This window comes from Bufo gargarizans, chromosome 2 (assembly GCF_014858855.1).
Source record: "Bufo gargarizans isolate SCDJY-AF-19 chromosome 2, ASM1485885v1, whole genome shotgun sequence".
Classification (NCBI taxonomy): domain Eukaryota; kingdom Metazoa; phylum Chordata; class Amphibia; order Anura; family Bufonidae; genus Bufo; species Bufo gargarizans.
The window spans coordinates 717,863,763-717,878,056 of record NC_058081.1 but is presented as its reverse complement, the minus strand read 5'-3'; positions in this window follow the sequence as shown (position 1 = coordinate 717,878,056).

The following is a 14,294-nucleotide window of genomic DNA, read 5'->3' as shown; positions in this document are numbered from 1 at the left end:
TGACGACAAGACCCGAGTGGTTTGCACGCTGTGCCATCAGATACTGAAGCGAGGCATTAACGTTCAGAACCTTAGCACAACCTGCATGACCAGGCACCTGCATGCAAAGCATGAACTGCAGTGGAGTAAACACCTTAAAACCAAGAAAGTCACTCAGGCTCCCCCTGCTACCTCTTCTGCTGCTGCCGCCTTGGCCTCTTCTGCTGCTGCCGCCTCGGCCTCTTCTGCTGCTGCCGCCTCGGCCTCTTCCTCCGCCTCTGGAGGAACGTTGGCACCTGCCGCCCAGCAAACAGGGGATGTACCACCAACACCACCACCACCTCCGTCACCAAGCATCTCAACCATGTCACACGGCAGCGTTCAGCTCTCCATCTCACAAACATTTGAGAGAAAGCGTAAATTCCCACCTAGCCACCCTCGATCCCTGGCCCTGAATGCCAGCATTTCTAAACTACTGGCCTATGAAATGCTGTCATTTAGGCTGGTGGACACAGACAGCTTCAAACAGCTCATGTCGCTTGCTGTCCCACAGTATGTTGTTCCCAGCCTGCACTACTTCTCCAAGAGAGCCGTGCCTTCCCTGCACAACCAAGTATCCAATAAAATCAAGTGTGCACTGCGCAACGCCATCTGTGGCAAGGTCCACCTAACCACAGATACGTGGACCAGTAAGCACGGCCAGGGACGCTATATCTCCCTAACTGCACACTGGGTAAATGTAGTGGCAGCTGGGCCCCAGGCGGAGAGCTGTTTGGCGCACGTACTTCCGCCGCCAAGGATCACAGGGCAACATTCTTTGCCTCCTGTTGCCACCTCCTCCTACTCGACTTCCTCCTCCTCTTCTTCCACCTGCTCATCTAGTCAGCCACACACATTCACCACTAACTTCAGCACAGCCCGGGGTAAACGTCAGCAGGCCATTCTGAAACTCATATGTTTGGGGGACAGGCCCCACACCGCACAGGAGTTGTGGCGGGGTATAGAACAACAGACCGACGAGTGGTTGCTGCCGGTGAGCCTCAAGCCCGGCCTGGTGGTGTGTGATAATGGGCGAAATCTCGTTGAAGCTCTGGGACTAGCCAGTTTGACGCACATCCCTTGCTTGGCGCATGTGCTGAATTTGGTGGTGCAGAAGTTCATTCACAACTACCCCGACATGTCAGAGCTGCTGCATAAAGTGCGGGCCGTCTGTTCGCGCTTTCGGCGTTCACATCCTGCTGCTGCTCGCCTGTCTGCGCTACAGCGTAACTTCGGCCTTCCCGCTCACCGCCTCATATGCGACGTGCCCACCAGGTGGAACTCCACCTTGCACATGCTGGACAGACTGTGCGAGCAGCAGCAGGCCATAGTGGAGTTTCAGCTGCAGCACGCACGGGTCAGTCGCACTACAGAACAGCACCACTTCACCACCAATGACTGGGCCTTCATGCGAGACCTGTGTGCCCTGTTGCGCTGTTTCGAGTACTCCACCAACATGGCCAGTGGCGATGACGCCGTTATCAGCGTTACAATACCACTTCTATGTCTCCTTGAGAAAAAACTTAGGGCGATGATGGAAGAGAAGGTGGCCCAGGAGGAGGAGGAGGAGGAGGAGGAGGAGGAGGAGGAAGAGGGGTCATTTTTAGCACTTTCAGGCCAGTCTCTTCGAAGTGACTCAGAGGGAGGTTTTTGGCAACAGCAGAGGCCAGGTACAAATGTGGCCAGCCAGGGCCCACTACTGGAGGACGAGGAGGACGAGGATGAGGAGGAGGTGGAGGAGGATGAGGATGAAGCATGGTCACAGCGGGGTGGCACCCAACGTAGCTCGGGTCCATCACTGGTGCGTGGCTGGGGGGAAAGGCAGGACGATGACGATACGCCTCCCACAGAGGACAACTTGTCCTTACCCCTGGGCAGCCTGGCACACATGAGCGACTACATGCTGCAGTGCCTGCGCAACGACAGCAGAGTTGCCCACATTTTAACGTGTGCGGACTACTGGGTTGCCACCCTGCTGGATCCACGCTACAAAGACAATGTGCCCACCTTACTTCCTGCACTGGAGCGTGATAGGAAGATGCGCGAGTACAAGCGCACGTTGGTAGACGCGCTACTGAGAGAATTCCCAAATGTCACAGGGGAACAAGTGGAAGCCCAAGGCCAAGGCAGAGGAGGAGCAAGAGGTCGTCAAGGCAGCTGTGTCACGGCCAGCTCCTCTGAGGGCAGGGTTAGCATGGCAGAGATGTGGAAAAGTTTTGTCAACACGCCACAGCTAACTGCACCACCACCTGATACGCAACGTGTTAGCAGGAGGCAACATTTCACTAACATGGTGGAACAGTACGTGTGCACACCCCTCCACGTACTGACTGATGGTTCGGCCCCATTCAACTACTGGGTCTCTAAATTGTCCACGTGGCCAGAGCTAGCCTTTTATGCCTTGGAGGTGCTGGCCTGCCCGGCGGCCAGCGTTTTGTCTGAACGTGTATTCAGCACGGCAGGGGGTGTCATTACAGACAAACGCAGCCGCCTGTCTACAGCCAATGTGGACAAGCTGACGTTCATAAAAATGAACCAGGCATGGATCCCACAGGACCTGTCCGTCCCTTGTCCAGATTAGACATTAACTACCTCCCCTTAACCATATATTATTGTACTCCAGGGCACTTCCTCATTCAATCCTATTTTTATTTTCATTTTACCATTATATTGCGAGGCTACCCAAATTTGAATGAACCTCTCCTCTGTCTGGGTGCCGGGGCCTAAATATATGCCAATGGACTGTTCCAATGTTGGGTGACGTGAAGCCTGATTCTCTGCTATGACATGCAGACTAATTCTCTGCTGACATGAAGCCAGATTCTCTGTTACGGGACCTCTCTCCTCTGCCTGGGTGCTGGGCCTAAATATATGCCAATGGACTGTTGCACTGGTGGCTGACGTGAAGCCTGATTGTCTGTTACGGGACCTCTCTCCTCTGCCTGGGTGCTGGGCCTAAATATCTGACAATGGACTGTTGCATTGGTGGCTGACGTGAAGCCTGATTTTCTGCTATGATATGAAGACTGATTCTCTGCTGACATGAAGCCAGATTGTCTTTTAAGGGACCTCTCTCCTCTGCCTGGGTGCTGGGCCGAAATTTATGAAAATGGACTCTTACAGTGGTGGGTGACGTGAAGCCTGATTCTCTGCTATGACATGAAGACTGATTCTCTGCTGACATGAAGCCAGATTGTCTTTTACGGGACCTCTCTCCTCTGCCTGGGTGCTGGGCCTAAATTTATGAAAATGGACTCTTACAGTGGTGGGTGACGTGAAGCCTGATTCTCTGCTATGATATGAAGACTGATTCTCTGCTGACATGAAGCCAGATTGTCTGTTACGGGACCTCTCTCCTCTGCCTGGGTGCTGAGCCTAAATTTATGACAATGGACTGTTGCAGTGGTGGCTGACGTGAAGCCTGATTCTCTGCTATGACATGCAGACTGATTCTCTGCTGACATGAAGACAGATTCTCTGTTACGGGACCTCTCTCCTCTGCCTGGGTGCCGGGGCCTAAATATCTGAGAATGTACTGTTCCAGTGGTGGGTGACGTGAAGCCAGATTCTCTGCTATGGGACCTCTCTCCAATTGATTTTGGTTAATTTTTATTTATTTAATTTTTATTTTAATTCATTTCCCTATCCACATTTGTTTGCAGGGGATTTACCTACATGTTGCTGCCTTTTGCAGCCCTCTAGCCCTTTCCTGGGCTGTTTTACAGCCTTTTTAGTACGGGTCCCCATTGACTTCAATGGCGTTCGGGTTCGGGACGAAGTTCGGATCGGGTTCGGATCCCGAACCCGAACATTTCCGGGAAGTTCGGCCGAACTTCTCGAACCCGAACATCCAGCTGTTCGCTCAACTCTACTAATAAGTAGTCAGACCTGTTAAAATGTGAAGTTGCAGGTATTGCGCCAAAATATTTGCATCATTAGTGCCGATTTCGCAATTGTGCATATATTGGAGCACTCTATCTGCATATAAAGCTATTGTAATGTTCTGCCATGCCAACCATTTTCTCCAGTCTCAGGAAACGTATAGCAGCTTGAAAAATGTAGCTATAGTGACCCACGCCTGTATTTTGCGTGCATTACGCAAATATATCATTGCTGATTTTTCGCGATAAAGAAAAAAATTGCTAGGAGAAACGCCCTGCTGCGGTATTGCTGGCCCTGAGCTTAATTTCCTAATATCAGCCAAACAGGCATATTTACTAGGGCTATCCAGCTCAGACTTTTCCCTCTACCCCTTCTTCCTACATTAACCCATCTGCTGACCTGATAGTCCTGATCTTGCCCTCCTCCTCCCACCTCCATTGCACTGACCCCAGTCAGCGCCTGCACAGTGAGGTCTAAGCCTCTCTCCAGGTCTGCAATGCCCATAAGTATTTCAAGCTGCTTATTTAGATCCAAGATCTGGGCTTCAAAAATGCAACGTGATTGCATCTAGTGCAAATGTATTCACCCTCGAATGGCTCTTCAAGGCACGCATACATTGCACAGGACACACACTTAGTGGCATTGTCCATGGAGCACATGTTTAAATGGGGATTTACAGTAAGGAAGGAAAACAGTAAATATGAGTTGGAATTAGACCCTGTCTGCTGTAGTCGGAGGACTAGCTAAAATCAAGCCAACAACACACAATGAAATCTAGCAAACCTTAGTTTCTTGCTCCTTGTCTTAAACTCCGGTTCTTTAAACTCCACTTATTCAGAAGCCGACTTAGTACAGCAAACCCAGAGTTTGCTGGCAGCAGTGCTGTTTAGACAATCTGCTGCCGGCAAATGATGATTTGGGTGTCTGCACCAAAGATCTTATTACCCGATAAACGAGCGTACGAACATTGGACAGTCTAAAGGGCCCTTATTAAAGACTAGAGGGGCGGTTTGGATTGTGTCACAATGGTTTAATCTCATTAGTTTCCTCCCCTAATCTGTATTATGTTCCCCTAGTCTGTAAAGTGTCTGTTAAAGTGCAAAAAGTGTCTAAAACACTTTCACATCTGCGCTTTCCCTTTCCGCTATTGAGATCCGTCATAGGATCTCAATAGTGGGGGAAAACGCTTCCGTGTTGTCTACATTCATTGTCAATGGGGACAAAACTGGACTGAATGAAACGGAGTGCAGCAGAATGCATTCCGTTCTGTTTGGTTTCCTTCCCATCATTTTCTGTCTGCGATATGGTACGAAGTAAGACGTCCTGACACACAATGTAAGTCAATGGGAACTGATCCATCCCCCACTGACTTTCAATTGTGTTCATGACAGATCCAGCCTGGCTATTTTACAGATAATACAACCGTATCTGTGCAGACGGTTCTATTTTCGTGACGGAAGCAGGTTTGCTGATCCATGATGGATCCAGCAAAAACTCTGGTGTGAAAGTAGCCTAACAAATCTGGTGCATGGCACAATTCGCCCTGGAATTCTGAGACAATTGCTGTATTTGATCCCCCAACAAATCTGCCCTGATACAATGAATCTACTATATCCAATATATAATATGTGGAGTGAACCCGATTACCAGACCTTACAGGCACCCAGTCTTCAGGTACTGATTATGGATCACAAACCCAGTGGTTAAATTGGTTATTGCAATACAGTGTATGCTGACTTATGTGAAGAGTCCAACGTGGAGGGTAAGTATATTTAGCACTATGCACACAGCAGCTGGGATGGCTTGCACCCTTGTAACTTTTTTTTATTTGTTTAAGATGTTGTTCCAAGTTCAATAAATTGCTAACATATATATATATATATATATATATAAATGGCACACTGTCAAAAATGTTGAAACATCAAAAACTCGATCATCAGGTTTTGCCTGCATACGAAACACATAGTAAGGAGGGGGACACAAAATATAGACCTGTCGGAATTTCCAGCACAATTGACTTCAGATCTCATACATAAGATGGTTTGGACATTGTATAATCTTATGTCAACAGAAATATACACGCTTCAGCTGTTTACTTTTATGAGCGGGTGACACCAGAATATACAGATAAACCTGATAAAATATCTCATCTACTAATATTATAAGACTGCTAGTTCCCATTCATTCATATTAAACATATCAACAGGAGACGACTTTGGATAACATTTGGAGTTTGTAGCAGAAGGCTTCCAAAGAAAACCCAGATCAATTGTCAAAGGAGGTTCCCTTTTAAATGGTAGATAATATGTTATCTAGTCGCTTTCTCGTGAAAATTTGTTCAGATCTCTACTTATCCTACTTTGCATATTTGGGAAATACAACTTATCATTTTATTGAGACATGATGCTCTTCGAAAAGGGATTTCTGGTAGGCGTAGTCTTTGTATGATAAAAGTTATACTAACTGTATGTGGACTCAGGGCTGACACATCTCACCTATGTAGATACAGAACATGTGCACATCCACTTTTAATTGCATTGCAAACATTTTCCTTATCGTTGAACACTTGGGATTTATCATCTATTAGGTCAATCTACCAAAAAGAATTAGATCTTAAGGTGCAAGTAATTGGCTTCAACGTCAGCTCCAAATGGGCTTTTCTTCTGCTGGACCATATGCTGTCCATACATATTGAATGTATGTCAGACTTCAGTGGTGTCGGTCAACCATCATGTGTGTATATGGGCCTCAAGACTCTCCCCCCATTCTTTTGTTCTTGGGGAGATAAACTCTGACAAAGGAGTGGATCATGAATTTTGCAGTATGGAGTAGACAATAAGTGGCTTGCCAAGTCTGGCTCTGCTTACCTCTAGGGGAATGGAGTATTGAGAATGTTAAAATACAACATGGCCGATTCCTGTTTTCCCCGACAGCAGACATTAAGGTAGAGTCGGGCTGCCCACATACATATAAAATTTGTTGACTTAAGTGGCATTTGTTGAAAATGATGTAAAATATAAGCCCAACATTACACTGTTATCGTGTTCTATCCCTGTGCCAATAGGTTTCACAGAAATAATTTTTTTATTTTTGTGACACAGAGGATTATCAAATTGTAACCAGAGACATTGCTTATTTTTATGCATTAATGGACTAAACTCCAATCAGTCATAGCATTAAATCCACCTGCCTAATATTTTAAAGTTCAACTGGATTAACACAGCCTGTAATCAACAGGAATGAACCACCTATATAAATATCAACTAAAGAGAAATCGGCACCATGATATCCCTTAAAATGGTTTTTATTATAATTAAATGACATAAAAAACATATACAAAACAGCATATTGCAGAGATCATACAGAGTGCCATGCATTACAGTCCATACTAATATCACTTATTTGCACTTATTATTTATTGTGTATATAATTGTATTGCTATTGGGTGGCTGCACTGAGGCGCTCAGGTCAGCATACAATATCAATTAGCTGGCTCTGGCTATGCTTACAGTCATCTCGGCTCGCAATACAATTAATATGGTTGTTGGTAGGATGATAGTTCTAGTGTGGCGCTTGACACCAAATAACTTCTAAATGATATCATCTGATGTTGCAGTGTGTCAAATCAGGCCGATCACATTTTCTATTTCTAATTTCTATTTCTTACCCTATTGTTCAGCGTTGTGAAAGTGTGGGCTGGTTCAGTATGGCGTGCGCTCCTCTACTAGAACTATCATCCTACCAACAACCATATTAATTGTATTGCGAGCCGAGATGACTGTAAGCATAGCCAGAGCCAGCTAATTGATATTGTATGCTGACCTGAGCGCCTCAGTGCAGCCACCCAATAGCAATACAATTATATACACAATAAATAATAAGTGCAAATAAGTGATATTAGTATGGACTGTAATGCATGGCACTCTGTATGATCTCTGCAATATGCTGTTTTGTATATGTTTTTTATGTCATTTAATTATAATAAAAACCATTTTAAGGGATATCATGGTACCGATTTCTCTTTAGTTGATATTCTGCCTAATATTTTGTAGATCCCCTTAGTACCACCAAAACAGATGTGATCCACAAAAACATGGCTTCCACAGGTCCCATGGAGATGTCCTGTAGTATTTTACATTAGATTTTTTAAGTCCTGTAATTTATCATTTGGGGACTCCATGGTTTAGTACATCTCACAAGTGATGGATTAGATTGAGATCTCAGTCATTTGGAGGCCAAGTCAATACCTTGAACTCTTGTTCATGTTCCTCAAAGCATTCCTGAATATTTTTGTAGTGTGGCAGGGTACATTATCCTGCTTAAAGAGACTACTGCCAATAGGAAATACTGTTGGCATGAAGGGTTGTACTTGGTCTGTGTCATTTAGGTACTGTAGGTTGGATGTGTCTTAGCAGGGAATGCATCAGAGCAGTACTGGTGGTACTGCAGTCACGGGTCCAGAGCAGCTGGGGGGCTAGGCCCAGCCACTTTACAGTAGGCCTGTAACATCATCAGCTTCATTAGTAGTCATTTCAATGAATACTAAAAAAGTGGGGCGCTTCCTCTCAATATGAGCTTGGGGCAGGGGTCCTCTCCCAGCACATAAACATTCACTAAACAAACAATTTTACAGATTTATGTTTTGAATTGAATCCAAGAACTTCTGTATGGCAGGTGGCAGTATTACCATTACATTACAGAACTGCACTGTGGTGACCAAATGATTTTCTGTTCTTAAAAAAAATTAAACTACTATAATACTATTCACTATGCCTCTGATGAGTACAGTAATACTACTTTTAAACACAGAAAATACTACCTTTAAAACAGAGCAGTAGTTCTATAGTATAGTGGTAAACCTTCTGCTTGCTATACAGAAGGTTTGAGGTTCATATCCCAGCAAAGACCTGTACAGTGAGTTGAAATTATGGCAGAAAAATGCAACTTTTACTTTCCAGCTTTTTTTTTGGCAAAAGAAAAGATAACAGTAAAAGTTGCATTTTTCCCCGCAAAATTGTTATTAAAAATAAGTAACAAAGCAAAAGCCATTACAATAAATGCGATTTTGTAATATACTAATTTGTAACAATTCTTAAATATCGCATAATAACAGTATTGTGTATCCCTGTAATCATAATAACTCATATAATATGGTGAATATATCATTAATGCTGATTGGAAAATAGTGTAAATTAAAATGCACCATTTTTTTTTCTTCGTTGACCTAGAATAAAAGTTAATAAAAATTTAAATTGTACTTATGTATATGGAAAAAAAATGGCCTGATGCAAAACAAAAAAGAAAAAAAAATTATGCCTATGAATGTGAGATTGGCTGGAGGTGGTGGGGTACATGGTTTTCCTATTTGCCTATATGAGGCCCAGAAATTTCTGATGGAAACCCCATTTCTCGGGAATGTCCACATGAATGCATAAATGCCAGGACTCAAGGTTTCCCATCAGAGCATTGGCCAGAACATCCCTGCTCTACCATCTTGTGCTCTCCCTATAGTGCAGGCATCTCAAACTGCGGCCCTCCAGCTGTTGAAAAACTACAACTCCCAGCATGCCCGGACAGCCTACAGGTATCAGCCTACAGCAGGGCATTGTGGGAGTTGTAGTTTTACAACAGCTGGAGGGCCGCAGTTTGAGATGCCTGCTATAGTGCATTCTAGCGCTATCTTTTCCCCAGGAAAGATGCACACGCACCCGGCCATGCACATGATGTATAAGAAAATGTGATTGATAAGACCTTATTCCATTGCTCAGTGGTCAATTTCTGATGCTCATGTGCCTATTATACTGAAGATTCTTTAGGCAGTGGACAGGGGCAGGGGTGGACTGGGAACTTAAAGTGGCCCTGGAAAATAATTTAAAAGTGGCCCCAGGTAATAGATGGATCCAGACTGACAGAAGGCAGGGCAACACAAGTCAGCATTAACAATATGGGTAGAAGTAGGCAGGGCCAGTAGTACCTTAGTGCAGCACAAAATACTGCCCCAGCAGAATTAAATACCACAAAGCAGCATAAAATACTGCCGCCCGCATCATAGTATTCAACTGTATTATTGTCCTGAGGATGGTGATACAGTTAAATTCACGAGGGCACCTGTACCTGATACTCCTAGCTGAGATCGTTATGTACCCATCTGGCGGCCATGAGGAGGGCTTGGGTGGCCTCCTGGACATTGTCTCACTGGGAAATTTCCCTGTAGAGTCTATGGCCAGTCCACTCATGGACAAGGGTCAGCATGGACATTCTGACTGGTCTGCAACTCTGCTGATTTCTTTCTAAATAGCCAGTAATTTCAGCAATTTGTGCTCCAGTAGCTCTTCTTCAGACAAGATGGGCTAGCCATGGCTCCTCATGTGCATCAATGTTATGGCTGACCGGTACATATAGTGATACTTGAGTGTATCATTTGCTAGAAAATACGGAGTGAAGGTGCATTTTGAGTCTGGCAGACTGGCAACACTTCACCTATGGGCATTTAACTCTGCAGGCATTAGTTTAGCATTAACTGCACCAGTCTGTAGACATTCTGACTTATTACAGAGCAGGAACATTGTAAATGCCGTACGTACTGACCTTTAAACCCATTAATACGTCTCTTAGTCCCCAACTTAATGTGATGGGAACTGGCTTATTTGTAATTATTAACAACAAAGGGTCACATATCCCTTAGAATAGAGCACAAAATATTGAAGGAATCTTACATTAGAAAGTGTTAGTGATATCTGCTGTATTCTGAACAGGTTGTAGACACTGCATTATTTATAGGTTTACCCAGGAAAACAATCTAATTGTATTTGCTCTGCATACACATTAATAGATCTACCCACCTTTTGTAATTTCACTGTATTCTGGTAAATTGGATTAGAGCTACTCAGGTGCCAACATCTATCAATTACTTCTTGGGAAGCTGGTGCACTGAAGGCTGATTTCCCCCCACGGGGTACATTTACTAAGAACAGTATTTCACACACCAGCCTATAAGCCCAACTAGAAGATCTAATCAATTTATAAAGGGTGCATACTGTACCTCTCAATAAGGCCTTTTGCCCATGACCACACAAATCCCAGCTATGTGCTTGCCACCATTTTTTTAACATCTGTAGAAATGTCCTACCCAAAAGATACTGTCTGCATCTTTTGCGGTCCCACTGAAATGAATGGGTCTGCATTCGATCTGCGGACCAAAAGTATGGTTCTGTGCATGAGGCTTAAATTTGTTGCATCTTCTGCTGTCCGTGCACAAGAACTGAAATCTGAAAGTAAGGAGCTAGAGTAGGTTTCTGATGTAGGTTTTCTGAGACAGTTTTCTGGTGCACCTATCAAAAGAGTTAGGTCCCTGAGCTCCCACCCTTTGCCTGCCTCTCCTGCCCTCTTTTTTTTTTTTTTTTTGTGGTGAAGTTGTCATAAAAAGCTTACCAGTCCCAAATTTGGTCACATAACAACACTTGCAACAACATTTGGGACTTTGAAACACCAGAAAACTAGTGCAGAACTACTCTATAGTAAATTACCCCCAATGTTTGCAGTGTGTACAGAGACTAATCATCTTTGGAACGTTTATGCACTTTAAAAACCCACACATAGTATGCAAAAAAGGTATTTTTTTCAGACTTGGTGTGACAAGTATATGTTGGGAAAGCAGAGTTGACTATGTCTTCAAGACAAGTAGACCATGTGATGTCATTTTTAATGGCAGTCTGTGGAAAATGTATGCCACAGTATAGACATACGGTGACACATATTTGGTTCATATGCTCTTCAAGATAAATTTGGTAGGACTCATGAGTAGAAGTTTTTGAGATGTAGAAGTTACAGGTTCAGTGCAAGGCCCCCTATTATTTAATTTATTTATTAATGATATCAAGGGGGGTGATTCAAATTTTTATATTTTTAAAACTTTTTTCTTTTTTTACACTTTTTAATAGTTCTTCTACGGAACTATAATAAACAATCAGTAGATTGTTTTTTTCATAGACTCCAATGCACTAGCATTGGAGTTTATGAGAATTACACTGTTCCTGTGGAGCCCTGCCACAGGCGCTCTATAGGAACTAATGTACTGCAGCCCTGTACTACTCCTGAGTAGAGGTGCTGCCACACAGTACATCCGGCCCCCCCCGACCCTCACCAGGCGGAGCCGGTACACGACTGGGAGCTGTGGTCACATTTTACCAAGGCATCTGAGGGGTTAAATTAGTCCCAGGTGCCCACTGTTTAAAATATTAGGCACCCGTCGGCTATGGCACCCGCTCTGCTCGCGAGCAGCGCCATTTTTAAATGCCCGACCGGCAACGTAAATTTACCAACTCAGCCTTACAGATCTATGTTAGTGCCAAGAAGAAGCGCACTCCTTTTACACAGTCGCCAGCTGATTCCACATAGATGTCTACAGAACCTTTTCTATTGAATGCTCATACAAGTAGAGCCCCTTGACAGAGTGGAGACACATATAACCGTCGCACTGACTGACTGCTACCGCCGCTGCTTCCACGAACACCTGCACCACTACTTCCCGGGCAGGTAGGCTGCTGCGAAGCACGTGGTCTACCCCGGGCATGTTTGGCTCCCGACCTCCCACTACTGCCACCCTGCTGACTCCCAGCCATGCTTTGAACGGGAGCTGAGCCACGCATGCGCAGTGTGCTCCCATTCACTTGTAGGGGAGCTTTCAACACAACTTAGAATATATATATTTTTTTGTACTGAAATAGGCCACTAAACGCTTTCAAGACATATAACCGCCGAAGTGAACTGAGAATATATATTTTTTTCTGTACTGAAATAGACCACTAAACACTTTCACCACAAATAAATGCAACAGTGAAGTGCGTATATTGTTTTCCTTTTGGTAATGAAATAGCACACTAAACTCTTTTAACACAAAAAACTGCAGAAGTGAAATGCGTATATATTTATCTTTTTCCACAGATATAAGCCACTAAAGGCTTTTCAACATAACACTTGCACCCCTAGAACAAGAACAAATTGCTAGAATACAAGAGCTGTATGATGGCTATTTGGATCCCCAAAAAATGTTTTCCTGCACTTGTAAATCGCTTTTTTTTTTTTTTTTTCCACTATGAGGTTTTTCTAGTACTGTCCCTAGCAACTTCAGACGTCACTTCCTGCACTAAGATGCTGGGAAATGATTCCTCTCTATTTTTTCCCTGCACTTGTAAATCGCTTTTCTGGCACTTTCCCTAGCGCCTTCTGACGTCTCTCCCTGCACTAAGATGCTGTGAAATCATGCACTTACAAATCGTTTTTTCACTTTTTTTTTTTCACAATTAGGTTTTTCCTATTGCTGTCCCTAGCGCCTTCTGACGTCTCTCCCTGCACTATGATGCTGTGAAATGATGCACTTACAAATCGTTTTTTCACTTTTTTTTTTCACAATTAGGTTTTTCCTATTGCTGTCCCTAGCGCCTTCTGACGTCTCTCCCTGCACTATGATGCTATGAAATGATGCACTTACAAATCGTTTTTTCACATTTTTTTTTCACAATTAGGTTTTTCCTATTGCTGTCCCTAGTGCCTTCTTACAACTGTCCCTGCAGTCAGAACACTAGAAAATGTCTAACTCTAAGATGGCCGCCGTATTTATAGGGCTCTGACATCAAAGGGCTGGCTGGCTGCTGATTGGCTGCATGCATGACATTATGGGTCAGCCCACCGTCCCAGAGTTCATTGCCCCATGTCCTCACATGTGTAGCCGCCATTTTAGGAAAAATTGCGATTCGTTACCACGAAGCGCGAGGAAATTCGCATTCGTTGCAAATCCAATTTTTCCTGAAATTCAGATGGAATTCCATTTCGTCAGATTCAAATAGCTCATCTCTGTTGAGACCCTATGACGGATCTCAATACCAGAAAATAGAAACGCTAGTGTGAAAGTAGCCTTAGATGACTTCTTAAAATGAAATAATATTAATGCTTATGAAAATGTGTAGAAGTCTATGACTCACTCCCTTATTCTAAAATTCACATTCCCACCTATCCCTTGCTTGAACTTGGTGGATTTATGTATTTTATCTTTTTGTATTCACTCTATAACTATGCAACTATAAGCAGCAATTCACTCATGCACCATGGCTTCGCACGTTCTTGAACTTTCCTTCATCCATGAATTAGCAGGCACAAACAGAAACCTTCTGTAGCATCTAGCCCATTGATGTATATATGTAAAGGTTTGCAAGAGAAGAACTTTGCTTTAGGTTTTAAATATTTCCTTACATATTACTATTTTTAGCAAAAAGTTTAAGAGGTTGGAAGAGATAGCCTACCGTATACAGAAGCAGCACCATGTTTGACTATAGGCAGCACCTGGTATAGACTAGAGAATTTCTACAAAAGAAAACAAACCTTTTTTATTTACAATC